This window comes from Triturus cristatus, chromosome 5_2, assembly GCF_964204655.1.
Source record: "Triturus cristatus chromosome 5_2, aTriCri1.1, whole genome shotgun sequence".
NCBI lineage: Eukaryota > Metazoa > Chordata > Amphibia > Caudata > Salamandridae > Triturus > Triturus cristatus.
In genome coordinates, this window is record NC_140588.1 from 764,006,366 (window position 1) to 764,033,201 (window position 26,836).

Here is a 26,836-nt window from a genome sequence, read left to right on the forward strand (position 1 = left end):
CAGGAACATAGGGGTTAACCAAAGATTGCAGGTACTGTGGTGCCATGACTTAATTCGGTTCTCCACCCTGAGCCAGTGTAGGTCCCTTATGTGGCTGGAGATGGAAGAGGCTCTGAGGACCCTGCAGAGTAGGCTTGCCGCAGAGTTTTGTACCATTTGTAACCTACGCATCACAGCCTTGTAAGACCCAAAATATAGAACATTTCCATAGTCCAGCCATGAGGTGATAAGAGCTTGGACTACTGTTCTCTGGGTAGACTCTGGCAGCATCCAGATGATCTTTCTGAGCCACTTTAGAATGGTGAAACATGTGGCCGCAACCTTGACTGTCTGGTTGTGCATAGTGAGTGAGTCGTCAATGGTTACAGACGTAGCTAGACGGCCGGGGAAGTGCACCCATCTCACTGGGCCAGTGTAGTGGGCCCCATGAATCTTTGTTTTTGCAAGTATCAGGACCTCCGTTTTTTTTAAAGTGCTATTAAATATTTGGTACAGATTTCCTGCCAAATATGGTTGGCCTCCCTTATCACCTTAATTGGGATCCCTCTGCTGATAGAAGAAAAGCCTGAACTCTGCCCCTAGCGCTAACTGATTGAAAGCTAATGAATCTGGATCAGCCGTGATTAGTAAACTGTGCATACTCTCTGTGAAAGCTGTTCTAAAATATAACTTGAAATCAGTTCAAGCCCCATTTTGTTGTGCAGGAGTTTTATAAAGCGAATTGCTCGCCTTGCCCTCTTGTAACCCCAAATAAAGCTTCCGATGGCTCCTTCCAGACGCCTAAAAAAAGAATCAGGAACTCGCAGGCGCTAGGTGGCGCATACGCAAGATGGCCGCATTGTCGTGAGGCTCCTGCAGCCTGGCGATTCAATCCTACATTTCTCCTGCTCGGAGGCTCCGCTGAAGGTTACGGCTGCGGTCAGACGTAGCTCCGGCCCCATGGAAGCTCCGATGCAAACTCTGGCTGGTTTGGGTCCCGGCGGCTGCTGCTGGGAAGCTGCTGCGTTTCCGCGTCGGGAGTGAGCGCAGCGACGTGGAACTCGGGAGCGGCTCTGAGACCTACGAGAGACCAGCGCGATCCCTGATTGAAGCCCTCTCCACTAACGGCTGGCTCATAAATCTGGCGAGGCGACAGAACGTCAATTCACACTGCAATCGCCTCCCTGTGCCTTTTGACCAGGTGTCTCTGACTGTCTGTGCCCATTGAACCGGCGCTGTCCTATGAACAGGGGCTGTTGAACTTCATATTGTGCTGCGTGAAACTGGCTGAGTACCGCGAATTATGTCCTCATGCTATTAGAACCTGCTTGCGGAGCGGTACTTGGATGTGAATGCAATTACTAGCGAGAGACTCCTGCCTCAGCATCATGATGCTCTGAACTCCTCCCGCTTCTTGCACGACTTACCTGGGAAACTTGCTCCAGCGCCGCGCTTGATTTCCTGGTGTGTTGGGGCTTGGTGGTATTGCTGTGCGGCAGAGCCTCACCGGGAGAGGTACACCGCCCTTCCTTGAGCACGTTGGACTGCCCTGATTGCGCTTGGGAGTGGGCAAACACCTGGAAGCATACACAACCACTTGAGTGAGGGGTGAGAGGGTTTGTGCCACGCTGTGATTAACAGGACAGGGTCTCTAGAAGAACCCTGCACTGTCAATCAGGTGCGCAGCGACCTTCGGGTGAAAGTGCCATCATGACTTTCATTTTGTGTTATGAGTTAATCTGTTTTTTTATTTTTTTACAGAAACACTTTTGTTTAAATATGTGCTGCAACTGGTACAGAAGTAACTATGTATGATCATATTTTGCCCTTAGCCCCGCCCCTAGCACCGCCCACTTGCCTCACCTCTATTTTAATGAGCACCTGCACTTATTTTTCCCCGTTTAAAGCAATGGGTACCGCTCCAATGAAACAAAATTTTCCTAAACGCGCCATGTCCCACCCCACTCAATAGGATTCTGCTGCTCCAGTTAGGCGATGAGCAGATCCCTTTTTTATAAGCCAGCTTGTGAAACAGGAAAGGAAGAGTTAAATCCGCAAGAAAGAGGGGAAAGGGAATTGGAATCGGAAAAGCAGTGCTTCGCCTTATGACATGTTGGAGAACAAAGTACAACAGTGAATGTAGCAAGGACACGGATAGATGGAACAGATTCAGATTCAGTTATGAATGATACCAAAAAGTACAGGATCATTACACAATTAAGTTCGTTTAGGGGAAGGCGAAGATAAATATGGGAGTTACCCGGTGGCCGAAAAAACCACCCGAAGTGCATTAAAAACGAGCATTGGCCTCGCGGCCTAACATCAAAGTGGCCGTGCGGCCACGAAAGTGAAAGTGATTGCGATCAAAGCGCAGCGAGCGATGCGCTTCATGAGCATGACGAGGAAAGCCATATGGCGCCTCTGCTCATAAGCGCGCGCCCGCGCACATGCACGCAAGCTGTAGGCCGGCCATGGTAGCATTTTTGGAATCCCTTACTAAAAGTCTCCCCAGACCAGCACATGCGCTGGGTCAACCGAGACCTAAAAAGGTGAATGAGCCTGTAGGTCTCACTCCAGCGACACAGGATAAAAAGGACCTGTTCGCTTCTACTGATCACTACACAGTATTTTTCCACCGAAGGAACGTGTGCTGCTTAACTCGTGCTGCCTTTCACCACTGTGAGGGTAATGCTTTGGGCTTCCCTCTCAATCCAATAAGACCACAATCCATGAGACAGACCTATTTCATGGTGCACACATATGATGTGCATTTGTCCATGACCAAAACATCTGTTTTAGGGATTCAGACAACAGTACAGTTGGGGACTCAGGGCAGGGGTACCTGTCTTGTACCATGCAGAGGACTTTTCCATCCCAGCAGATGCTTTCTTTGGTGTGACACTGGGTCATGTTGGTCATGGTTATGTTGATTTGGCCATCTAGAATGACTTGGTGTTGGGCACGTTGGAGTACTGGTACTCTTCAGTAACACCGGGTTGCTACAAAGATAATTTTTGGTGGTTGGAGGGCAGGGTGTTCACAGAAGAGTCTGGAGCTATTCAGGCAGGTGTTAAGTTATTTGTTCCTTTTAGGCCCTTAGGTTACCGCTAACCCATTATAGCTCCCATTAGGGCTCCATCCTCCCTTCAGCTGTAACCAACTCCCAAATAGAGTTTGGCGAGTCATCAACTTAACATGGAGAGCGGAGCCAAGTGCCTAGCTTGGCTCTAAGCCGAGCCATGAGAATGTTGGGCTTGTAATTTGTGCAACAAACATAATGTGAAAATGTGTTAAAGTCTCTTTAAAATTCGTAAAGGTGTATTTCCTTAGCCTGCAAAAGCATTTCACCATAGTACTTTTAGAGTATATAATTTCTTTGAAGGGAATTTACAAAAAATGGTAGTTTGAAGTTAGTTTGAATTTAGATGACAGTGCCATAGTGAATTAAGTGTCTAGTAAGTTGTCATGTGCCCAATCATTTATAGTATAATATAATGTATAATATAATATATATTAGCAAAGTCATAGTCTATTAAATCAAATACAAGAGAGATATTTGCCTAAGATTACACAATTTGGTCAAGTAGATGGGTATCTTTTTTCTTCCTTGTGTTTCCTGGTTTGTATTAAATTCCTGCCCCCGAGGTTACAGCTTGGGTGACAGGCAGACGCCATGTCAAAGCCCAGCTTGTTTTTAGCTCAAGGCCCCAAAGGAACTCAACCTGAGCCTGAGCCAAGCACCTGGCTCAAGCCTGGTTCGAGCCTTCTGTGACTCACCCACTTCCACTCCCAGGCTTCACCCAAGACACAGACACCAACATGTCATGCACACATTCTCATAGCATCCACACTTAATTATCTACAGAATTCCCTCTCAGCCCATCATACTCAATCCTTATAAACAGGACCAACATCCAACAAATGACCCACAGATAACAAGCCAAACTCTCACACTTTCTCCATCTTCCACAAGCAAAGCACACATGCCAACAAGGACACTACACTCCAACACAAATATGCAGCCCAGTACTCCAACGTGCCCAACACCAAGTCATTCTAGATGGCCAAATCAACATAACCATGATCAACATGACCCAGTGTCACACCAAAGAAAGCATCTGCTGGGATGGAAAAGTCCTCTGCATGGTACAAGACAGGTACCCCTGCCCTGAGTCCCCAACTGTACTGTTGTCTGAATCCCTAAAACAGATGTTTTGGTCATGGACAAATGCACATCATATGTGTGCACCATGACATAGGTCTGTCTCATGGATTGTGGTCTTATTGGATTGAGAGGGAAGCCCAAAGCATTACCCTCACAGTGGTGAAAGGCAGCACGAGTTAAGCAGCACACGTTCCTTCGGTGGCAAAATACTGTGTAGTGATCAGTAGGAGCGAACAGGTCCTTTTTATCCTGTGTCGCTGGAGTGAGACCTACAGGCTCATTCACCTTTTTAGGTCTCGGTTGACCCAGCGCATGCGCTGGTCTGGGGAGACTTTTAGTAAGGGATTCCAAAAATGCTACCATGGCCAGCCTACAGCTTGCGTGCATGTGTGCGGGCGCGCTCTTATGAGCAGAGGCGCCATATGGCTTTCCTGGTCATGCTCATTAAGCGCATCGCTCGCTGCGCTTTGATCGCAATCACTTTCGTGGCCGCACGGCCACTTTGATGTTAGGCCGCGAGGCCAATGCTCGTTTTTAATGCACTTCGGGTGGTTTTTTCGGCCACCGGGTAACTCCCATATTTATCTTCGCCTTCCCCTAAACGAACTTAATCGTGTATTGATCCTGTACTCTTTGGTATCATTCATAACTGAATCTGAATCTGTTCCATCTATCCGTGTCCTTGCTACATTCACTGTTGTACTTTGTTCTCCAACATGTCATAAGGCGAAGCACTGCTTTTCCGATTCCAATTCCCTTTCCCCTCTTTCTTGCGGATTTAACTCTTCCTTTCCTGTTTCACAAGCTGGCAATTAGTGGATAACCACGAGGCTGTGTGAATAGAGCAGTTGTCCTTTTACTGATGACTAAAACTGCAATTGTTTTTAAAAATCACATGGGTTTTATACAATCCGAAACAACAGGTCGATTCTTATGACTATTTGAGAATAAGGCTTGATGTAAAATTGGCCTGGGCCAAGCAGAAAAGCAAGAGCGAAGCCACTCCATCTCAATAATCAAATGCTGTGCTGCGTTTCAGCTGCAAATTTGGCCGAAGATTGACAAAGCCAGCCTTTCAGGCCTACAAAGCCAAAGCACAGGCATCCAGCTTATATTGTGCTGAGCTTTGGGGATGCATTTCGGCCCCGGGTCTTCACAAAATTGAAAAACAGTTATTTTGTAGTTGGTTGCAGCTTGCATGAAGAACATCAATGCTGTTGCAGCGCTTAAAACTATCTTGTTATGGAATCGAATATGGACTAAACTGAATCTTGTAACTTATCTCAAGCCTATTCGTGAACAAAATAGTGACTCACAAAATCTGCATTAGCTAAATCAAATGTGAAGGTCTTTAACCAGCATGGAATGCCACAAGTTTTGGTCTAACCCAGAGACCGTGGCTCCCTCAAGCGTGAAAGTAATCAAGGAAAAGTATTGGTCATGGCAGTCCAAAAACAAGCATTGGCATAGCCAATAGGTCTCGCCTTTGTGACCGTATAAGGGTTTAGCCATGCAACAGTTATTGTTGTTGCACCAAGGATATTGTGCTGCATAACTTAATACTTTTAAGGTCCCAAAAGCGAGACCTGTTGGCTATGCCAATGCTTGTTTTACCCTGGTGCCCTGGTTCTGGAAGGTGAGAGAAGTTTCTAGACAATGTCTTTGAAGTGCATAGATGCCCTGCCTTCCCTACCCGGGCTCCAGAGTAACTACAGAGGATGTGCAGCCCTTTGTGTGGAGACATGACACAGCCTATTCAGGGGTAAGTGGGGCTGTGTCCAGCTCCTCCCTCTACTCCTGCCAGTGATGGCCCAACCAGTCATTTTCAGAATTGTAATTTAAAATCCGACTTCACCATAAATAACGGTTTTAAATAAGGATTCTAGAGACACCTGCCAAGAACCAGATATCTCTCCCCATTTGGAAATACACTTCTAAAATGTAAAAAGGCAACTTGAATGTTATCCTATGGGAGAGATGGGACATAAAGTGGTGGAAAATTAATGTTATACGTTTTCACTACCAGGACATGTAAAACTGAAAAGTATTTTTTAAATACATTGTACCCTGCCCCCTAGACTTTACAGGGTCTATCCAGGGGTGACTTATATGTATTAAAAAAGGTAAGGACTGCATGCATCAAAAGAAAAAACGGTCGCAAACAGGCAGATTCTCAAAATCTGCCCCTTTGCAACCGGTATATTTGCATTTCGGATGCATCATCCCAAATGCAAAAATTGCATGTTTAAGGAATCACAAAATTTGCAATTACTTAGATTGTAATTGCATATAAGGAATCTCAAATTGCGAAGCTTCAAATGCAATGCATGATGCCATTAAAAATAACGATTTCGCTATTAGGGGATGCAAATTACCGTCAAATGAAACTTGGAGGTAATTTGCAAAACTTAAAAAAATGCACCAAAGTGCATTTTTCTAAGTTCCTGGTTACACACATGCCCTTGGGGCATGTGTGTGCGCAACATGTGTTCATGTTAAGCCGCAGTGGCGGATATATAACCAGGAACAACTGCAATTGAATTACCTGTTCAGCACACCACTTTGTACTGTATACAATGGGGAGAATATCAAAAGATAAAATGCCATTTGTATTACATGTATCACAGTGCAGTGCTATCTTGGCAATCAATAAAGTATGTTTAAAAAAAATGTAAAAAGCTGTGAGCAGCCAGCGAACTCAAAAAAACATGTGTTCATGGTACAATTTCAGGGGTGCACCAGGGTGTCCTTTTGGCACCCTTGAAATTGCATGCGCGATTTGCGAGTACCTATGGGTACTCGCAAATTGCGCATGCAATTCACATGCATTCCTTTGGGCTTCTAGGCCCATAGAAATTAATGAGAAGCAATTCCTTAATTGAGACTCGAAATTTGCGAGTCTCAATTAAGGAATTTGTCAGAATTGCAATTTTATTTGCTATTCCTACATGTATAGGCAATAGCGATTCTTTATTTGCGATTCCTTAAGAATCGCTATTGACTTCTTTGATGCATGTGCACCTAAATGTTTATTTTGCCAGGTCGTAATGGCAGTGGACACTGCACACACATGCTCTGCAATGGCAGGCCTGAAACAGGTTTAAAGGGCTACTTAAGTGACTGGCACAATCAGTGCTTCTGGCTCACTAGCAGTAGCATTTAATGTACAGGACCTGGGTACATATAGTACTACTTTAGTCTGGACTTATACATCAACTAAATATGCCAATTGGTTAGGAGTCAATATTATGATGAATTAAGGAGAGAGCGCATGCACTTTAGCCCTTTTCAGCAGTGGTAAAGTGGTCAGAGTCCTAAGAGTAACAAAAACGAGGTTAGAACAATGGAGGAGGAAGGCAAAAAGTTGGGGGGAAGACCAACCAAAGGCTGTCAGGTCTAACAGTTGTAATTTTAGTTTCGTCATAGTTCCTAAGCCACTACTATTCTGGTTGGCAAACTGTTTTTTACTAGTTTATATTTTGATTTGAGAACAAGGGTTCTGGGTCTCTGTAATGCCTTATCAATGCTTTTGATAGGTGCAAACACATCTGCTGGGTGAGTTAAACACTTATACAAGTGCACTATTTTACTATAATGGTGGCTAGTCACATTATTATTATTATTTTTTTAAAGGAATCTAAATCCAAGTATTTCCTATTTCAGGCAGGTCTGTTTGCCTTCTTACTTAGTTTGTCAGATTTCAGTTTCAAATTTTACAAATTGGTGGCCCAATAATAGCAACCATTTAATTATGTGTTCAGTCATGGCTATCACGTTGATTTAAATATGGTCAAGTATATGACTTGGGGTGTGTTGCTTGGTTTACTCGTTCGTACAAGCTTATTGATGATATTAACTAGCAAAATAATTGTGCTAAAGGTTTTGAAAAACCATGCCATCTGCACAGTACTTGAAGTTACCTATGACTATACATTTATTTATTTACTTTACATTGTATTACTGTGTGGAAGGAGTACGCAATCCACTCCACTAATAAGAGGGAAAGGGTTAGTAGTTATTAATAAGATTTTCCTTATAATTGCAGCCACACTGCCACCTTTTTTTGTATCTCCTGGCCTATTTTGTCTCAAGGTAGAGTAATCTTCCCAGTACTGCTTCTAAGATTTCTGGAGGATTTACTTTAATTCAAGGTCAAGTTAGTCTTTATTCGATCTTTTTCAATCATAAAAGACATATAATATGCATACAATATGATAAAATGACATAAAATATTTTATAAGACAGTCAATAAAATTAAAAATAGGTTAGAAAGACTTCCATCAAAATTCCATACCATAACAATACTTATGATAAAAATTAATTATGATAAGGAAAAGAAAGAAAAATGTTGATAGAAAATTTAAAAACATTATGGCACAAGGTTTAGACAATACGTTCTTGTTTTTTTTTAACAATTTACCTAGGGTGGCAACGAGTAGAGGACATCACACACTATAAAACAGGTTACTTAGTGCATTGCAAACCTACATTGATTTGTAAAATATCTCTTCTGAGGGCCCATGTCCAACTCAAAAATTTAGCCGTAGCTATAACTACGACTTCACTAGTATCTGTCTTTAGAATTCGTAAAGCCGATTGGCAGGATCTTGTACCAATTTTTTGACAGATCGGCTTGAGTCATTTGTGACGTGGGCCCTTGTATGCAGGGCACACAAACAAGACATGGGTTAAAGACTCTTCCTGGGATGGGCACCTATGGCATTTTGTGTCTAAATCATCACCCCACTTAGCTGTAAATGATTTTAAAGGTAGAGAACCCACTCTAAATTGATGAAAAAGCTTCCTGTCACCGGGTCTCGTAATAAAGTTCCAAAAGGCCTCCAGCCTGGGCTCGTATTTATGATCTAAAAAAAGGCCAGTTAAGGAGGCACTATTCACCAGTGACAGGGACTTCTGACAACCCATGTCCCTTTATAAAGCTTTGAAATCTTTTATTGTTGGGAACAAGTTCCCTTCTGGGTCCTCCCACAGATGGCTGAGGCCCATATCAATTAGTCTGCACTTAATCTTTTGTAGCCATATAATTTTTGTGGACTTGTCGGCTTCTCTAATATGCTTAAGTGCTTTAGCATAAGGTGCTAGCTCCGGGGTTGTCCATAGTCTTCGCCAATAGGCAAGAGGTCTAAAACCCGCAGCCTCCTCAAAAGAAATACATCCCAAATCTAAAAGTAAAGGTTTAAGAGGGGACGATTGAGGGAGACCTGTCAGTGCTCTCAGGAACTTATTCTGGGCTAGGACTAATGGACCTAAGTTCTCAAAACCCCAGAGTTCCGCACCATAGATTATTGAAGCCCTAACTTTCCCTTGGTAAATAGTGATTGCCAGTCCAACTGGTTTGGTGTGGGATAGCCAGTGTTCTTTTAAAAGGGCCCCTGCTAGTTGATTGTGCCTTAAAACTAATAACTCTATCTGAGGATTCCAATTAATCTTTTTACCCATATTAACGCCCAGGTACGTAAAGGAATCTGTTTGCTCCAAAGGCGCGTTATTCATTTGTACTCTGGCTTTCACTATTTTATATTTATGCAACACCATGAACTTGGTCTTGTCAACATGGATTACCAAGCCATGGTCGTTGCAAAATATAGTGAATCTGTCAAGGGTTTGTTGCAGACCAGATTGAGTTTTGGACAGAATTAAGGTGTTGTCCGCAAACGGAACCCTCGAGCCAGCAAGAGTAAGGGCGTCCGTTGGAGACTCAGTATAGTATAAGATCACATTATTTATGAACAACGAGAAAAGGGTAGGGGCCAAAACACACCCCTGCCGAACTCCCTTGTTCACAGGAAAATAATCTGTTTTCTCACCCTGTTGTCCCCACCAAACCTGGGCGTAAGTACTCATGAAGCTTAATAATGAATGATAAAATCTCAGGGGGCATCCCTACTTCCTTAAGTGTGTCCCACAACTTGGAGCGGGGCACTAAATCAAATGCAGATTTAAGATCTATAAATGCTGCAAAAAGAGTCCCCCCTGCTAAAACCACTGTATTCCAATATATCATCATGAATCTAAAAACTTGATCGATAGTGCTAACGTGGGAGCGAAATCGTGCTTGATAGGTGGATAAAATGTCCTTATCATCTATCCACCTATTTACCCTACTTAGCACTAATCTAGCCACAATCTTTTGCAAGGTGTCTATAAGGCTTATTGGCCTAGTTACTTGGGCTGGCACAGTCCCCTTTTTATAAATAGGGATGATTTCTGCCCCACGCCAGGATTGTGGTATGGGGGCACCTCTAGCCAAACCATTGGCTAGAATAAGAATATATTTAAGCCAATTCTGCCTATCGGCTTTAAATATATCCGCCAGGATACAATCCGGGCCCGGGGCCCTGCCTGCTGCGACACCATCCAAAGATTTCTCAATTTCCACTAGATTAAATGTTAGGACTTAATCGGAATTTGCCTAGTAACATAACGGTAAATTCCAATTCTATTAAGGACACGGAGGCGAGGATTATGCTTATTCTCTCTTCACTTTATTCTTATCAAAAAAAACCAGCAGCCAGAGAGATTTCACAGTAATCATTGAACATTAACCATAGAAAAAACTACAACTCCCTACAACCAGGGAGGCATACTGTAATATAGTCCATCATCTGTTTCCATAAATCATTATTCAAAGTCCTCTGTCTGCTTCCTCCCTTCCTCTTTCTTCCCGCAAGTCACGCCATCTTATCATTGGTCCTGTTTAGATCCGTCATTCCCTGAAAGAACCAAGCAACGAGGTCAGTAATTGGTAACATTTGGAAGCATGCGATGCAACAGCAACATATCAAAGAACAGTCAGACCGAGAAGCAAAAAGTCTTTAGCAAACCATTAATAAAGAACAGTGGTTACTTACAACCATACAGGCGGGTTCGTACCAAAGGTGCCCCGGGCGGGATAATCCTCGCCTCCGTGTCCTTAATAGAATTGGGACTTACCGTCATGGTACTAGGCAAATTCCGATTCTATATCAGGACATGAGGCTTCGGATTATGCTAGTTCAAAGCTTACTTACCACTAACTGTGCCACATTAAGTACCGGTTTAAAATAAAACCTCTTGAAGGTAGAGTCCGAAAACCAGTCAGCCGCACGCATTAAATCCTCCAAACGCGCACTCAGCGCAAAAGCTTTCGAGGCCATAGCACCTCTGGTAGAGTGGGCACCAAACTGCTTCGTGTCAATACCAGCCTCTTGCATAATCCATCGCACCCACCTAGCTATGGTGGGAGAAGAGACAGCTTTGTGTGGCTTCTTGAGAGCTATCAAGAGTTGTCGCTCGCCCGGAGGGCGGATTTCCTGCGTTAAGTCCTCGTATGCCTTCAGGCAGTTCACCACACATAACTTCGGTGAGTCTCGGAAAGCCGGGTACGAAATCGTTCGTGTATGAGACTTAGTCCTGCGACCTATCGTAAACACAACCCCGTCCGGGGAAAAAACTCACGCCGAGATGTCCAGGGCGCGAACATCTGAAACTCTCCTGCAGGAGACCAAGCATAAAAGCATAGCGAGCTTGGAAGATAGTTCTTTCAAAGATAGATATCTAGTAGGTTGCCATGAAAGAAACAAATTCAAGACCCTGTTGACGTCCCAAAGGACGGAATAACGAGGCTCCGGGGGTAACGATAATCTTACACCTAGTAGAAGTCTGCAAACCATCGGATGTTCCCCAATTGGTGCTCCGTCCAAAGGAACGTAACCGGCCGAAACTGCGGACCTGATTGCGTTAATGGAGCGATATGCTAGACCTTCCGACGCCAGATCGGTGAAGAAATTTAAGAGGGGAACGATTCCTGCGACCACGGGATCCAGACCCTGTCGAAGACACCAACGAACCCATGTGACCACGCGGATCGGTAACGTTTCGTGGTGCTGTCCACCCAAGCCTTTGACAGGAGGGCCTCAGCCTGTCCCGAAAGTCCCGGCAGCGACCACCGTCGTATGAAAGCCGCCACGCCATGAGTCGGAGCGTCCCCTGTGCGACTAGATGATGAGGATCCCCGTCCGGGTTCCGAAGAAGTTGAGGATACAGGGGGAGTAGGATTGGAGAATCCCAGGAAAGTTCCAGAAGAACCGGAAACCACACTTGAAATCTCCAAAGGGGAGCTATCAGGGTCACCTCCGCACACTGCCGGCGGATCTGGGCCGTCGTTCCCGTTATCATTGAAAAAGGGGGGAACCTGATTGTCCAAGCGGGAGGCAAAGAGATACACTGAAAACGGTCCCCAGAGAGTGTTCAACCATCGGAAGACCAGAGGGTCCAGCTTCCATAGGCTGGAATCGTAGAGATGTCTGGAATGCCAGTCCGCGACCCGATTGTGTTGGCCCGGGAGATACTCCGCCGTCATCGATATGTGGTGATCCAGGCAGAACCCCCAAAAGTCCTTCGCCAGATTGGCCAAACGCCCGAGAACGGGGCCCTCCCAACCGATTGACATATCGGACTGCGGAGATGTTGTCCATCTTCAAAAGGACGTAAGACTGCACTCTGTCTTTGGTCCAACAGGGTACCTCGAAAGAACCCGCTAGCAGTTCTAAGCAATTGATATGAAAATCCTGCTCGTCTGCTGACCAAACACCTCCGATGGAAAAATTCCCGCATCGAGCGCCCCAACCCAGTCTGCTGGGGTCGGACTCGATGACCAAATCCAAAACGGAGCCGAAAATCGCGCGGCCGTTCCATGCCTCCATATGGGTGAGCCACCAAGTAATTTCCTCCTTGGCCTCTGCCGAAAGCAGCACCACATGATCGTACGACCGACCCCTCCCCCTCCTGAGGTGATAGGCCTTGAGACGTTGCAGGGCCCGATAGTGTAAGGGACCTGGAAAAATCGCCTGAATCGAGGACGACAGAAGGCCCACAAGTCTGGCCAAGTGACGTAGGGAGATAGTCGGCTTGGATGCAGTCCGGCGGAGCTTGTGACGAATTTTCGCCATCTTCCGAGACGGAAGACTCAGAGTCGCTTGAACGGAGTCCACCACAAAACCAAGAAAGGTGACTGACCGCGAAGGCTGAAGAATTGACTTCGCTGTGTTGATAACAAACCCTAGATCCTGTAAAAGAGACACGGTCTGCTGGAGTTGAAGCACCAGGACTTGAGGAGACTGGGCCATCAGAAGAAGATCGTCTAAGTAGACGATCATGCGAATATCCCGCGCTGGGAGAAACTCCACCGCAGGGTGAAGCACCTTGGTGAAACATCACGGTGCCGAGGAAAGTCCGAATGGAAGGGCCGTGAATTCGTACACCAGACCCCCCAACAAAACTGCAGGAACCGTCGGTGGGGCGGATGAATGGGGATTACCAAGTAGGCGTCTTTTAAATCCAGACGCGCCATCCAACTGGATGGTCGCAGCAGATCGCGCAGCAGATGGATTCCCTCCATCTTGTAATGGCAATACACTAACCAAGCGTTGAATTCCTTGAGATTGATTACAGGTTGACGACCCCCGTCGGCTTTGTCTATCAGGAATATATTGCTGAGAAAACCGTGAGGGTGCAGAGTTGAGCGACAAATGGCTCCCTTGCGGAGCAACTCGGAGACCTCTTCGTCGATCAAATGTGCGTCTTGAGGGCTGAATTGTAGCGGGCGAGGCCGCGTCTCCTGACGAGGGTTGTCTATAAATTCCATAATGAAAGCCCCGAACAGTCTGAAGGCCCCATGCATCGGAAGTTAACGCCGCCCAAGCATCTTGGAAGCACGCCAGTCGCCCCCCTAAACGAAGCTGATCTGCGGGAAGGACACTTACCGTTTGAATTTCCACCTCCGGAATTGGAACGCTGTCCTCACGTTGGATAAAAGTTGGTGTAGTTCGCGGTCGAATTATATTGGCCACGGCCAGAGCCTTGTCCTCTTGAAGGGTTTTGCTGGAACCCACGGCCGGACGAGCGGCCCCTGCCTCGACCGGCCCCGCGGAAAACCCGCTGGGTAAATACCCTCTTAATACTGGATTGGGCTTTGTCCAACAAGGTAAAAGAAGACACAAACTTCCCCAGTTCTTTAACGATTGGTACACCAAAAAGGCCCTCTTGGGCCACTGCTCCAGCTTCCGAAGAGGCTAGATCCCCAAATTTAGGATCTAATTTGATCAACAACGAGCGGTGACGCTCGGTTGAAAGAGCGCAATTCGCGTTCCCCATAAAAATGATGGCGCGTTGGGCCCAATTAGATAGGACTTCCGGAGAAATTGTCGAACCTGTCACTTTAGCCTCCTCCGCCATGTCCAAGATTTTGGCCATTGGACCGATGGCATCAAGGAGTTTGTCCTGACAGGACTGCCAAGACCTATCAACGCCCTTCCGGGGGTCTTTCACATATTTCACCAAAAAGTGACCATTTTGGAGTCTAACTCTGGCGTTAACGCAATCTTATCCGGCAAAGAGGGTCTCGGACACTCCGCTCTCAAACAACTCCGCCCCTCCTTCTCCAGAGGTTTGCGGAGACGGTTCGCAAGGAAACAAACAACATTTTATCCCCCGGGACCCAAGAGGACCGGGGATGCATGATATCGTCGGGATTCAGCATGTCTGCATCCTCCTCCGGCGCCGAAGAGGCAGTCGGAGTCGGACGCCAAGGACGAGATGACCCCGCGTCCTCATCGGTATCCCCCTGGGTGTCATTGTCCGTTGCCAGGGATAGGGGGTCCGGGATATCCTGGTGCGGTCCCTCCGATGGAGTGAGGGGAACAGACGAGGCCGCCTTCGCTAAAAACGCCATCTTAAGGCGTGCAAAGGCATCTACATTCACACCGTCCGGACGCTGCTTTTTGGGGGGTGGGGCGGCGCCCTCATGACCTTCGCCGGGGACCGGCGCAGTGCCCCCACGCGCCGCCGCCAACCTGTTACATTCCTGCACTATTCTGTCCGAGAGGCGTTGCTCCATAGGCAATCATCACTATAAGGTAGGTACTCCTGAACTTCTTCCTCATAATATTCAGACTGACCAGCCCTTGCGACAAAGGTAAGTACTCAAAGGGAACTACAAACTCAAAGTGTCTGCGAACAACCACAAGAATACACCCAAACTCGCAGGTAAAAAAGTTTTTAGGGCAGGCCGGAGGCTACAACAATTAGGGTAGCCCAAATGGTTACAAATAGGGCTGCACCACAACCCACAACGCGCGCAAACACTCAGGAACAACCTGACCGGGTGTCTGCCCCCCAGGGCGTTGAAATGATAGAATTTGTGCCCAGAATCGTGTATGACGCTCGCGCAAGGCGTGGGATTTGGCAAGGTGCTTACTGCGCTTTTTTGACGCGCGCGTCCAACGCGGTTACAATACCGCACTACGGACCCCCGCCGAGGCGTTCAAATATATGCAGATATACAGTTCGTGATGCGGACGTCCCGGTGAGGCAGAGCAGGGGCAAGGTTTTATGACCGTTACTCTCACAGCGCGCTCCTCATCTGAAGAGCCGCGACGCGAGAGCAACGAGACGGACGAGTCCCCCTAGCGGCTTCAAAGGACGCCACACCAGCAGGGAAGCCGGCCGCGTAAGGAGCGAGTAGCGTTCCCGCGGCCGGCAAGGAGCTCTGAAAAAGAAACGTCAAGGAATACAATCCACTGTGCTAACAAAGGAAAAACAATGCGCAATAACAACATTACACCTCAGAAAAGATTACCAAACGTATAAAGATGACAAGAGAAGACAAAGAGCACTTAACTGGCTGCGAAGCAGCGAAGAAAGAGGAAGGGAGGAAGCAGACAGAGGACTTTGAATAATGATTTATGGAAACAGATGATGAACTATATTACAGTATGCCTCCCTGGTTGTAGGGAGTTGTAGTTTTTTCTATGGTTAATGTTCAATGATTACTGTGAAATCTCTCTGGCTTCTGTGTTTTTTGATAAGAATAAAGCGAAGAGAGAATAAGCATAATCCGAAGCCTCCGGTCCTGACATAGAATCAGAGATTGCTCGTGGATAATGTCTAGGACTATCTATGGAGGATGAAAACTGAGTCTGGTAGTGCGCGACCCAAACTTCTGGTGGGACATTATTAACTGGTACCGGCCCTATATCACCACTACCCCATTTAATTATTTGCCAGAACCGACACCAGTTTTCTCCATTACTTGCATGTAGCAAATCCTACCATCTGTTTTCATCGAAGGTCTTCTTTGCCCTTTGTTGGGTTTCTTTATATTCAGACCTTGCTTTCCTAACCTCCTGGGGTGCTCCCAACCTAATAGCTTGGGAGAGGTGCCTAAAAGCTAGCCTGCATTCCCCATCATACCATTTTGTAGATTTTTGAATAGGCTGCTTATAAGATCTTTTTTTGTTTTTTGTAAAAACAGCTTTCAACTTTGCAAACAGGTCCTCATGGGCAGGGAAAGTGGCCTCATCAATTTCAAGATAGGAGAGGGCTAAAAGAGTGTCTTTAAGAGTTGACTTTATCAAGACCATGGTGCCCTCATCTTCTGAGACCTGTGCCCATTTTAATCTACGGCAATCTTGGGACATAATTACATCTGCCGTTACAATTTCCGTTCCTACCCTTGGCAGTGGGTGGCCCTTTGCCTCTAGTGTCAATATCAAAGGATCATGGTCGCTCTCTGATCTTTGAAGAACCTCCATATCCCCTAACCTTGTCCTTAAATCTAAATTAATAAAAAAGTAGTCAATCCTATTACTTCTTGACCCATGATTAAAAGTGTGGGAGCCTTCGCTATCCGATTTCGACCTCCCGTTAACAGCCCTGAGGCCCCTCTCCAGAGATAGGCTTTTTAATTGGAGGACTGCCTCTGTCCATTTATTAATTGGGGGGAGCGTCAAGGATGGTATATCCCAACTCTCATCCTCATCACTGGTAAGACTTCCGTCATCTAATCCAAGTGGCTCAAACGTACAGTTGAAATCACCAGCGATAACCCGATGACTTGTCCCTTTTAAAGATTTAATAAAAGAGTCCAGGCTAGAAATAGTTAGTGAGGATTTCCCTCCCACCATCCCTCTTGCATAGACATTGACCAATACAAATTCTAGCTCATATTCACAGTGTATTATAATAGCCAGAATATCCGGATTATCAATCACTAGCTCTCCTACCTGGAAGCCCACCTGCTGTCTGGCCCAGGTAATCAATCCTAAAATGGTCTCCCTTTAGATCTTACGATTGCTGGTTTACCAAAGGCCAAATAGCCTGGACGAAAAATCGTACTCAATGACCAAGTCTCCTGAAAGGCAATGATGTCATAGCTCGCTATGAAAATTGACCAATCAGAAGAAATAGTCTTTGGTAGATGGCCAGCAATATTCCAAGATATTATACTTAGTAAGCTAGAGACTGTACCGCCTCCCACTTCTATCGGTGACAGATTCCCAGTATTCTCCGTAGGTATAGATGCTACTAACTGAGGACTTAGTTCAGCCGTGGGAGGAAAAGCGGGCTGAATGACAGGGATCACTATCCCAGATAGAGCTACAGATGGTAGTCAGTCACAAGCATCTAGGCCGGACAGGGGGGCGACTCTATTAGCTAAGTTTAGGTCAAAGGGTCTATGTATGGATGTATGGGGTACGCATGGAACGCCCCCCCCCTGTCGATGTGGGATAGCTGGGTCTATAAAAGAACCCTACAGGCAGAAGGGAGATTTTCCCAAGATGGTGCCCTTGGTTCCTATTACCTAGAAGGTCCAAGAGAAATCTGACAGCATGCTCATTATTGAAATTAGCAACAACACAATCACCCCCCTCCGTGCTTCATGGAGTATCCTATCCATGCTGAACGCCTAGCCATTATCAACTGGTTACAAATATCCCAGTCCCATACCCTGACTTCCTTCAATTGTGGGGTAAGCCAGTGCTTGGTTTTAGCCATTAACTGGTCAGTGGATTCAGTCTGCCCAGCCTGTAGGGCCGGAACATTCGTCAAGACCACCACCTAAGGGGCGGCAGCCGGTGGGTGGTGTAAAGCTCGGGATCCTTCTGGGGCTGAACTGCGAACCAATCTAACATGCCTAACAGAGGGATCACAGCCATTTGGCCCAGATACAGAGCTGGCCTGATTTGCAAGGTCATGAGTACTGATGGGGAATTGTGCAGTATCACTTACTGTCCTTACACAAGATCTACTTCCCTGCCTCCTCGGAGTAGTCGGGATAAACTGAGCAAATTCGCCAGACATATCCCTTGTCTCTCCCATATTGCCACCCATTACCACAGCATCAGAATCAATAGCTGCCACGCCGTTACTCCTAAATGTTGGAAGCATTGGCCTTATTGTTGGAGGATTGGCGGGTGTGGGGTTAGGTATTACACGGTTACACAGCTGATTTGTTGTAATTACAGGAGACCGATCAATTTTAGCCAACGAACCCTTGATAGTACGAAAATTGGACTTAACATTCAGTTCAAAGTTAGTTAGTCTCTCCTCAATCAATGTCAGTCTTTCCAAAATTGGGTATAAGGATGTTAAAATTAAATTCCCCATTTTAATCCACATAGCCTCATATGCTTCGGGGGAAGGAACACCTACTAAGTCTAAGATCGGTCCACCAGAGGTAGCAGTCGGAGGCTCTACTATAGTAATTGATATTGGAGATGGAGTTCCTCCATTCTTATTTGTCCTTTGCAATTTTGCATTTTTCTGCTTCTGGCTCCCCCCCCCCTGCCCCCCCCCCCCCCCCGGTTCCTCTTTGTTGGAGGCTCCGGGATTGGGTTAAGAGTTTGGTTTTTGGATTGAGGCACAGACCTTGTAGCAATACGTGGAAATGGGCTGCTTGCTGTGCCCTTTTGTGCCAACTCAGCAGACGATGAGATGTTAGGAGCTTCCGATACAATGGATGTATCCAATAGCACATTCGGGGACTGTCTAACAGCTCCTGCCAGCACGTGGGAGTTGGTGTCTGTGGCCAAACATCGTTCAGGAGTACGAGCAGACATCAGTCCACCCAATGATGATCGTTTAGAAAGGAGGGGATCTAGGGATAGGCGACGCTCAGTTAATGCAATCTCGTGGGCGATGACCGAGCTAGCTCTAATTAAAAAATGGTCCAGTGTCCCCGCCACACTTCCGCCAGGTGGCGCGCCTCTCCCCCTTCCCTCTCGTATATTCATCCTGGGCTGGGTACAATAGCAACAGAGTTCCAAGATGTGAGTGTCCTCAGGGAGACAAACAATAGACTAATACAGACTGACCTTAAGCTGTAGATGGATTTAGAGGGGGGCCCGGCCTCACCCGGTCTCTAACGGGCTCAAACGGGCCCGCCCTTGGCCCGGGCTTCGCCCGGCGCATGCACGCGCGCGTCCCGCGAACGGTAATGTAGCCTCCCCACAGGGACACACAGGTGCAGGCAATGAAGGCAAGGTTTCTAGGGCTTGCAGTCCCTTGCAGCTCACGTAATCCTCCAGCAGCGATGCACGTCCCGCGAAGCAGGTGCCGCGAGCGGTAATGTAGCCTCCCCACTGGGTCACACAGGTGCAGGCAATGAAGGCAAGGTTTCTGGGACTTGCAGTCCCTTGCAGCTCACGTAATCCTCCAGCAGCGATGCGCGTCCCGCGAAGCGGGTGCCGCGAGCGGTTATGTAGCCTCCCCACTGGGTCACACAGGTGCAGGCAATGAAGGCAAGATTTCTGGGACTTGCAGTCCCTTGCAGCGCACGTAATCCTCCAGCAGCGATGCGCGTCCCGCGAAGCGGGTGCCGCGAGCGGTAATGTAGCCTCCCCACTGGGTCACACAGGTGCAGGCAATGAAGGCAAGATTTCTGGGACTTGCAGCCCCTTGCAGCGCACGTAATCCTCCAGCAGCGATGCGCGTCCCGCGAAGCGGGTGCCGCGAGTGGTAATGTAGCCTCCCCATTGGGTCACACAGGTGTAGGCAATGAAGGCAAGGTTTCTAGGACTTGCAGTCCCTTGCAGCTCATGTAATCCTCCAGCAGCGATGCTAATAATTAACCAGGTGTCAGTTAGGAACATTACACCAATTGTATCATTAATTGTAAAAAAATGTTTGCTTCTATGAAATGCTTAGGTCAAGATCATGTATTAGGATGGGTGATGGTAAACATTGTGAGCAAGCCACATATGGTGGCTTACTTGTGAGATTGTCTCCTGGCATCTAATGTGTTGCTGTTAAACCTAATTCTGTTATTTTATGTAGTGTACCCGAGACATTGTAGTTGTTTTAACTCCATTAACATATATGTCCATTGCAGAGCATTGTAAATGGCTCTTGGTCATGTCCAATCTGAAGGATGGAGATGGGCTTTCCTTTGGCTCGCAGCCAGTTGTATGGTCACACATGAACATCCTTTAAATAGGGTACTCCTAAGCTTGGACTGCTAAATTCTCAGCTGTCTGTGGCTCCCAAAAGTGGCCACCATTATAATGAATATGTGACAACTTGAATTATTAATTGGGATGGAAGGTAGTCAACCACAAGTAATACAGTCGCTATCTTGTAAGACCCAGGTAAAAGTTTTGATAATTTAAACCTAAACTCAACCCCTGCTTAACTTTAAAAAATGTGCACTGCATTTATAAACACCAAACCAGTTGAAAGGTCAAAAACACAATCCATTAAAAATTCCACTCCAATTTATAAATATAGAGTAGTTTAATTAACAAATTAACACCATAACAACAGAAATCTATAAACGCAACCGGCAATAAAAATCTTTAACGTTTTGAGTACAAATAGCATCAAAAAGAGCAAAGCTTCAATGGTTGTCAATGGCCACAGCAGACCAGAACCTAGGTGTGGTTTCAGGCCGACTGCGATGAGAGATTGGGTTGGGATCCACCAACCAGGTTGACCAAGTTGGACGTTTTACCTTACGTCCTTTTTTTAAGTTAAAATCCTTCAGTGCAGCAAGACAGTATCCAAAGAGGGGTCCACATTGTCGAATAAGTATTGTACAAGGTCCTGGTGAACCCACTGGTTTAGTCGATAACAGCTAATAGCGCGAATGTTCTCAAGTTGTGCCCAGGGAAGTCCTCTCTGTGGCAAGGTACGTTTGTCCCCTTCGCCTAGTCAAGTGTACTATGTTCGGACTTAGTAACTTTTTTAGAACTCGGATTCATCCAGCAGAGCACAACTGCAGGCCGTAACCGAAGAGCAGGCCACATGTGGGCAGATATATATTCCTAAAGGTCCCCTGGAATGGATTTGCTGCTGCGGAAAAGCTATGAGCAGAAGAAACCTGAATCTTTAACTAAGCTTCAGTGCAACTTGCTCTAATCAACTTGGCAGATTTGGCCCAGGCAAATGGAGATCGTTGGAGCCAATAACTTTCTAAGTACCAGGCTTTTTTAGTTGTAAGGAGGAACCATTCAAGAGTCCCAGAACTTGAGGAACAGCACTTGGAGAGCAAGACTCACTCTAGCAGAAGCCACCAGCAGGGTCCATGACAGGTCCAGTTGGAAATGGCCAGGTGAGGTCTTCAGAAAAGGGCTATTTAAAGCTTGCTGTGTACCTGTTTCTGACGAGGAAGTCAGCTAACAAAACCTTGGAGTCCACTTCTTTGTCCTGGAACAGGTGGGAGCAGACCCAACCGTTCAGGTCTCCTCACAGTTGGAAACAGCAGCTACTGCCTTTCTTTTGTTCTTCCACAGGTTGAGAGTATTCAGAAGAAGGTGCCAGAGTGCCACATTCAGGTTTAGCACTAGCTGTTGGTGGGGATAACGCTTGACCACTCCCTAACCAATAGGGTAAACATTCCCAGGGGTAAACCTACCCGCTTTAGCAGCTGTTCCTATGTGCCCTACCGTAAACAATCCCACAGTGTTCCTTTCTGCCAAAACCCAAGATGGTGAAACCTTTTTCCCTTTGTGCAGAGCCTGTAAGCCCACCCCAGAGTGTGGCTAGAAAAAATAGCCACTCTATCGGTGGTCATTGCAAACAAGTTCTGAAGGCAGCTCCCTCCTGACTGTGATTGGAACCTGGCTGACTTGAGGAGCCTGTCCAGGTGCAATCTGACACCTGCCTGTGACAGGGGAGGCTCCTTTTAAGTAAATTAGATTCATGAGCACTGCCAAAATAGCCATCCTACCAGAGGAGCAGAATCATCCTCTCATGTTCCAGTAAGGACATGCTTGACATTAACATCTACATGTCCTATTTTTATACCAAGCACCAAGCCTTATAGGCTATATGGCCTACCTAGGGGTGACTTATCAATATTTAAAAGTAAAATTTCAACCTGTTAAAAGGGTTACTTTTAACAGGTTAGAATACAGTTTGAAGACGGCTTCAATCATGCTACAACAGTAGGTCTGAAACCATGTTTGCACTGCCACTGTAGTGGACTGTACAATAGATGCATTTAACTCACAGGTCTTTGGTACACTTTGTACAAAATGTTTGGGACATATACGGACTAAATATATCAATTAGGCGAGTATCCAATTTCAACATCGTTTACGGGTCAGAGCACATGCAATGTGGCCTGGCTAGAACAGTCTCAATACACAAAGTCAAAAACCAGCCGCATCAGTCCACAAAAAATGGGGGTGCCCACACAAAAAGAGGCGCTTTTTTACACTAAACAAAGAAACACTATATAAGTCTGAAATTATTGTAGCCTGTCCAGTCTCCTTGTTTAAATTGAGGCAGAAGCAAACTGTATGCTTGCAATTAATGTATTCTGCAATATTTCACTTGCCAAACCTACACCTAAATCCAATTGTTGATGCAAACTCATTTTTTATACATGAATATTTATTCACAAAAATGCTATTTGTGTTCCAGAGGAATAGATTTAAAGAACTATAGTTTTTGTATTTAAGGCATTGTGCATGCTGTACACGTGCTATGTTTGCAGCGATGGCCCGTATAGGGCGTGTTACCGGGGCGGTGACGTGGGGCAGAGGAGGGGCAGGGTGGGGGGTTGCAAAATGCGGCATACGGCCGATTACAAGTAAGTTACGAAAAAAAAATTAAAAACGAATTTCGTTGTGCGCGCAGCATCGCCAAATGCGATGCAGCGCGCGCAACAAACTTTGTTTTCTTTATCTTTTTCGTAACTTACTTGCAATCGGCCGGACTTTTGGCCACTCTGCGCATCTTGTTAACACGGAATTCGGGTCGAATTCAGCCAATTGCGCTGCCGTATGCCGGAATTTTTCTCCCATAATGCTCCAGAATATGCGAGCTGGCGAGTGAGATTGGATGTCCCATAGCATGATTTCTAACAGGGGCGGTCACTAGCAATTATGAGCGGTCACAGTTAGCGGGCAGCCATTTGAGTACACTTGCTGCTACTCAAGTAGATTTTCTACTCAAGCGACAGCAAAATCATCTCGAATGGCAGCACGCTCTCGTACAAAGCATTGTGATGTTCGCACTGATTTTTAGCTTGGCTCGTCCTACTGGCAAGGAATTGCAGCACGAGCAGCACAAACTTCATATTTTCTGTCCCTTGACCGAATCCTGCTGAATCTCGCTGAGTTTTTAGGTCAAGCCTAGAGCAGGGGGTAAGGGGTAAAAAAAGTGCTACCAGATGCTGCCGTGGACGGCCTAGAGCATTGAGAGCTTTGCATGCCTCTCTCCGCGCTTCAATTCCCTCCCCCTCCCCCACCACAGATCGCGTCACTCTGCTGGCCTCCCCCCCCCCCCCCCCCTCCCCCGGCCCGCCTCTCTATACTGCAGCAGGCCGAGCGATCACTTTCATCAGTTTCACTTTCGCGGCATTCATCAGTTTCACTTTCGCGGCCAATGCTTCTTTCCCGCGCGGCCAACGGTTGTTTTTCTTTCCTGACAATCAAAGTTCTAGGATAAACTCTGGAATACTCGGTTCTCACTTCATACACATTCCTTCCGAAGAATCGTTTTGGTCGTGATTCTTACCAAGACACAAAGCTTTACATTTTTTGCATGCACTCCTTTCTCCTAACTGAAAACATGTCAAGCTACAGGAGCGTGCAATTGATTTTTTTGCTTTCTAGACGATCAACTATTTTGAACCTCACCTAAAAGTTAGATTTGAATGGCCTCGTTCTGGACGCCCTGGTGTCGGGCCAAGAATTTCGGCAGGGTTGGTTGCATAGGGAAGGGTAGAGTTAGCCTGTTTTGCGAGGTGCATCATTAGAAGTTAGATTTCACTTAAGTAGACTTTTTGTTAAAGGTATTCACTTTTGGGAGTCTTTCGTGATAATCATTAGTCTTCTGACATGTATGATAACGACAAGGTAAACCCTTAGTGGGGAACCTGGGAAGATGATATAATTGCGTTCTGCTAGTACATTTTTGTGATAAACTTGCCATGGCAGCTGATGATCCCATCCGTTTTGTCATATTGGGCTTTAAAAAAACTGTGAAGGGCACTTATTGAGTAAGATGGCTGTGTCTTTGATACTGGTGATTAGAAAATGTGAAGTGTAGCTTAATCATTGGACTCGGAATACCACGGCCTTTTTTGCTTAAAGAAGTCTTGATTGAATCTGGACCACTTCAGACATGCTGGGAGGCTTATTTACCTTTTACCCCCACTCCCTCTCTACACATGCTCTCAGAAAACCCTCCATTGTAAAAAGTTGTTTCTCAGGTTAGGCTTCTGTCATCTCTGATTTGTACACGTGACTGCTAGTCTAAGTAAATCTTCAGCTGAACAAGTGGAATGTTACCTAAGACTAGCAAGAAAGCCTCTTTATCTCAAACCATGCGCCCCACTCTGTATCGGCATCAAAAATAATACTCCCAATGCTCCCATTATGAAAACGTCCACAGCATGTCCAGTGCCTCACATTGATGAGCACCTAAAAGGGCAAAACATGACTGTGATTGTCAGACATCTCTGAGCTAAATCTACGGATAGCAACGCCGTATCTTAACATCAATTTAAGAATGAAAAACGCTGAAAAACTCATCCCTTCTGATTTTTATTGAACTAAATGTTCTCCCCAGGCAGTTAACAGGTGTACAAAATGTTGCTTCGATTCTGCGAGGCTCCTCTGAAGCTCATTGATACCTGCGCTCTATTCTAGACTCGTTCATGTAGTTGGATGTTTTGCTATACATTTAATGCAGCGTTATGAATATGAATTGCATGTAAGTGGCCCTAATACTTAGTGATGCAGGAACGCTACACAAGTCTGAATAAGAGATCAATAATAAAAGTGCTCAGGGCGCTATACTGACCTAGAACTTGCCATTACACTCTGCGGATCAGTGTGAATGGCTCCTTCCATGTTCTGCTTTCATGCGCAGAAGATATATTTAAACAGACGAGGGGTTAAGCCACGTAGGTGGATAAAAACTCATTAAAAGCCTTATGGTTAGAGGCCCCTTCTTCTTTCTGTAAAATGATTGTAATGTGAAATCTGCGAGACAGTAAGCAGTGAATTCTAAAGGAAGCAAAACGGGATTCTGGCAACATAAAATTGCTCCTTTGCACTCTGGTACCAAATGTGCAATCGTTAGGAGACTTTTTTCAACTAACAAGTTAAAATGGGCCACATTCGTCTTCACTTCCGAGGTACAGTGCGTGCACGCTCTGCCCAGGAGCACACAGTTGCATCAAACAGTATATTGGCATTTGAGCCGAAGCATTGCTCCTCCTTGACAAAAACAAATGCATGAGCTGTCTTAGATATGTTTGGCTTTAAATATTAAAATGTGTTACTCACCTGGTTGCAAGACTCAGCCAGTCAGACGACTTCAATGTGCACGTGTTTGTCCTTCCTGTAAACTCAGCGGTCAGATGCACTTTTCACTCCATCCCCTGGCGGGAAGCAAGCGGACTGTGTCCATAATTAATGAAAACAAGCATTGGCATAGCCAATAGGTCTCGCCTTTGGGACCGTACAAGTGTTTAGCCATGCAACAGTTGATGTTGTTGCACCAAGGATATCGTGCTGCATAACTAAATACTTATAAGGTTCCAAAAGCGAGACCTATTGGCTATGCCAATGCTTGTTCTGTAAGTCTGCACGTTTCGCCCACCCCTACATTTTTCCAGGCCTGAGGGTGGAAGTGACTATTTTCTGAACGACTGATTTGTGGCCGTTAGATCACAGAAATATCTTATGTTCTCACATGCTCATAACATTTGAAGAAATTAAGTTTTTAACTGATCATTTTTATAGTCAGGAATTTTTGCTCAACATTTACTGGGCCATTAGAAGGAAACACATCGCCTTTTTGCTAACTAATTGCTGTTTCATAAAAGCCTATGCGATATTCTATTTCAAATGGCTGAATACCTTCATTAATTCAATTGTAATTCGCCGTATGTTCTACTTTCTTGCTGCACCAGCCACGTTCTTCATCGGGGTTATACCAATCTCATCAGTGCGGGAGAAAAAATAGGCCAGAATTGCCTTGGGCTGCTGCAGCTTATGTGCTACAGTGAGAGATGGATTTGGTTACAGAGTTATCTGATGATGCTTGAGGGGTGATCTGGCAGAGTGCTTCCCAATCGTCGATCTGTATTCATTATAAAGACACTGCGTAAACGATATTGACTTGTTGGTATTTGACACCCGTTCCTTTGGCCAAGATGTTGGAGATTCTGCTCTTTGTTGGAAGGGATGTGGTGAGAGAGGAATCTTTCTTCATACTTGGAGGGCATGTCCTGTGATTCAGTCATTATGAGTAGAGATACAGAATATAATGCGGGCCGTCACCAATGTCTACCTTCCCCTCGAGCCCCAGACATTTTTATTGGGCGATCCAGGAGCTGATCACATATTTCCTCCAACAACCCCTCATGGCCCACTTTATGTCCCAACTAATCCT

At 46.0% G+C, this 26,836-nt stretch overlaps 1 long non-coding RNA gene across 1 annotated transcript in view; it reads left to right on the forward strand.

Moving 5' to 3' along the window:
• The first annotated feature begins 801 nt into the window (after positions 1 to 801).
• The window catches only part of LOC146829239 (uncharacterized), a 136,327-nt gene continuing 110,292 nt past the window's right edge, over positions 802 to 26,836 (forward strand). Inside the window, exon 1 of the long non-coding RNA XR_014962207.1 lies at positions 802 to 1,494. This is a non-coding gene — a long non-coding RNA (uncharacterized LOC146829239). The remainder of the gene's footprint in view (positions 1,495 to 26,836) is intronic.